General features: G+C 39.6%; 1 protein-coding gene across 1 annotated transcript in view; it reads right to left on the bottom strand.

Moving 5' to 3' along the window:
• Window positions 1-921: 921 nt before the first annotated feature.
• LOC130244241 (bifunctional epoxide hydrolase 2-like) overlaps window positions 922-3761 on the bottom strand; it is a 59379-nt gene continuing 56539 nt past the window's right edge. The window contains exon 11 of the mRNA XM_056476572.1: window positions 922-3761. This exon is cut by the window's right edge and continues 145 nt beyond it. The gene's annotated coding sequence lies outside the window, so the exon portion shown is untranslated.

Here is a 3761-nt window from a genome sequence, read left to right as displayed (position 1 = left end):
GGTGACCTGGAGTAGGCTAAATGTCATGACAAAAGGGACGAAGAAGTCAGCGAGTGGTTGAGTGAATATAATGATATATCAAATGAATAGGTTGTGGATACATTTGAAGAAAACACGTGAAAACATTTGGTGAAAATGTTCTCTGGAAAGTATTTTCGCCATCTTGCCACCAACATCTCGTTGTGACATCTCGCATGATTCAATGGAATCTCGATACCTCCTCTCCTACAAGTTATGCCCCATTTCATGTTACGCCCTGGTCTTGCAGTCCGCAGACAGATACACTTGGGTTTTCTTGCAGTTTTTGTATACACTAGACGGTGATTTTGAGATTTGACAATCTCAAAAACGTTACAGATGGCAAGTTTTCTCATACGTGCCATTTTTTATGAATCCTCCAGAGGCCGCTGTGAGTCCATGAGACATTTCGTCACATTGGAATTATTAGGCTCTATCTGCGTTCTGAATGATTTTGAGATATTGAGCTTCAAAGTTTTTGCATTCCATAGCAGACAGTATGTGTGTAACATTTGTTTTTTAAATAAACTATTAACAACTAATAACAACTTATTAAAAAACATCCCATAATGTAAATAAGCTGTCATTTAATACGAATATGTCAATAACTCAGTTTTGACAAACATGTCAGATAGAAGCTTATAATTCTAAGGTGACGATTTGTCAAATTTGGACCTACCAATATTTAATTACATTCCTAACAACGTTTGGATTAGTCCATGTAGTGCCCAAATTGAAGTAATCATTATCAATATTACCATTTTCTATATTGAAAATGTTCTCCTCAATATTTTAGTGCAAACCACACTATTTTATGACTAGAAATCAGTTAAATTACTGCATTCAGTCACCAACATTAATATATTTAGAGATATATTTAGAAAACAGTGCTGATTGAGATGATTATAATGCAAATGAGTATTTATTGGCTGTTAATAAAGATCATTCAATCATCAATGCATGGATTTTCATCAATATAACACTAAAAAAAGGCAGTGGCTATTTATACAAGGTGCCAAATAAAAAGTTAGATGCACTGAGTGTAACAACTAGTAACTGAGATAGTAACTGAGTTACATAATTATAAAAGTAACTAATTACCAGGGAAAGTAACTATTATGTTACTTTAAACTAAATCTAATTTGTCAAATGACTTTAAAATCAATATAAAACATTGTCCACTAATCCAGTGTTTCCCAACCCTGTTCCTGGAGGCACACCAACAGTACATATTTTGGATGTCTCCTTTATCTGACTCATTCAGTTCAGGTTTTGGAGTCTCTTCTAATGTCCTGATGAGCTGATTCAGGTGTGTTTGATTAGGAAGAGGTTGAAAACCTGTACTGTTGATGTGCCTTCAGGAACAGGGTTGGGAAACACTGCACTAATCTACACTATTTTAATGTGAGAGACAACAGCAGCATGTCCTCAACTATATATATTCATTCAGTTTCTATATGATTCTATTCATTCAATTCTATATATTCATTTCTTTTCGGCTTAGTCACTTTATTAATGTGGGGTCACCACAGTGGAATGAACTGTTTTATGCAGCGGATGCCCTTCCGGCTGCAACACATCACTGGGAAACATCCATACGCTCTCGTTTACACGCATACACTACGGACAATTCAGCTCACCCAATTCACCTATAGTGCATGTGTTTGGACTTGTGGGGGAAACCGGAGCACCCAGAGGAAACCCACGCCAACACGGGGAGAACATGCAAACTCCACACAGGAATGCCAACTGACCCAGCTGAGGCGACAGCGCTACCCACTGCACCACCGTGTCGCTCCTCAACTATATATTTAGATATTAATCGAATTCTGTCTGAGTAATAAGTGTTTGCGGTGGGGAAAAGTCAAGTTTTATTTGCTTTGACACCGTGGCTTCGTCTCCTCCTTTGGTAGCAGAGCTCACGTTATCACCTGCTGGCATGTGACGACGTGAGGTGCTTTATTAGATTAGAATTACTCGTCACCGACACAGAGACTCTTTCCTGTGGATAATTTGGACGCTGCTCGCATGAAAACCGCTTCAGTGTTCACAATTATAGTAACGCATATTTTACTGTCGGTAACGATGTTGTAACGGTGGAAACAGTAATTCAGTTGATTACTTGTGACGGAAAAAAGTGACGCTATTAGTAACAACATTTATTTACAGCGCCGTTATTCCCATCACTGGGTATAATCATGCTCATATATTCCTATCAGAAAATTTTCTGGGGACTGTCAAACTGACGCCTGTTTTACACCCCGAGCAGTGCCTGAGCAGCGTGTATGGAGAGCAAAGCAGCATGCAGGCGTTTGCCTTTCACACCGGCTTCATCTGCAGCACGCAGCTCATCGGCAGCTGCTGCACAGATCCATCTTTCGCTGTCTATTCTATCTACTTAACCATCTATCTATAAATACACTTTTTTTAAAAAACTTTCATCTGCACCAAGGCCCGCGGCAACTTCCTCCTATGCTGTTTCCTTAACCTGCAACTCTTTATTTTACAAATTATATAGATCCTAAAGAACCGTCTGCTTCTCACGCTCTGAGGAGTGTCACTCATGTCTTTTCAGGTGCACTCGGTCAGACAATCGCCTGTGATATCATGTCATTTTTATTTTTTTTTGATCGTCAGCATGATGTCGGCCTTGTAATAGTAATATTTATACAATATAGTTAGAATGATATTTATACATGATCAAACTAGTGTGCAACTTACAAAGCAAAACTGATACTAAAATAGTTTTAAATTTGGTTTTGTAGTTCGGGCCCAAATAAATATTTGTTGCTGTATTTAATAGTTTAAGTTCATTTGATTGAATATATAAAAATCTGTGGATATTATTGATGCATTTATTGGGTAAAATTGCTACTTTTTACTGTAATTCAATGCGTTTTTAGTCATTATCAATGCACTGTCGCTTTAATTAAGCGTGAGCAGCATGGCAAAAATAGATCCAGCGCCAAAACTATTGCAGCACTGCTGCTTCAGTGACGCTCACGCCTCATTCTGACGCGCTGCTTCTGCGTGCAGTATGAAAGCTCTAATCTGTTAACATGGACGCCAAAAAAAAAAAACATGCTCTGCTCACGCTTGCGGAGTGAAACAGGCTTTAAAAATGCTAGCGATGGCTGGTAACATTTAAGAAAACCTCTGGCAGGGAAAGAGTTAATTCAATGTGTCGCCCAGGCCCGTGCACAGACCTTTACAGTAGTTTGCGATCGCAAAGTGAAGAGCTGAGGGAAGGGGGGGGGGGGGGGGGGGGATAGGGAGTTTGCCAATCGCAATGTGAAGAGCGGGAGGGGGGCGTAGGATTGAGCAAAAGGGGCACCGCAGCCAATGAGGGCAAAGGGGCAGTGGCTCTAGCCACCGGGCCACCTCCCTGTGCACCGCGCTGGTGTTGCCTGCTGTTTTTCATGAATTTTATAAGCCGTTTCTATTTCATCCATTTTTTTTGGCACCAAATATAAATTGCAAACAAACATCATCTCGTTTCCACTATAGAGCAAGCAGTGACATCTGCTTTTGCACACAATGTAAACAGAAATGATATTTGCACAAATGACGAACTATATGAGCAGGTGAAAAAAACTAAACACACAGCTTCTGCTATTTGCACAGTATAAATAGACACTGCCTTTAAAAGACTAAATCTAGCTGCGCGCTTTAATATCGCATTGCATTACAAAAGACTTCATTTAAGAAGCAGGAGATCTACTCAAAAGGACACGGGATGGTAT

This window comes from Danio aesculapii, chromosome 17, assembly GCF_903798145.1.
Source record: "Danio aesculapii chromosome 17, fDanAes4.1, whole genome shotgun sequence".
NCBI lineage: Eukaryota > Metazoa > Chordata > Actinopteri > Cypriniformes > Danionidae > Danio > Danio aesculapii.
This window is presented reverse-complemented; position numbering and strand designations above follow the sequence as displayed.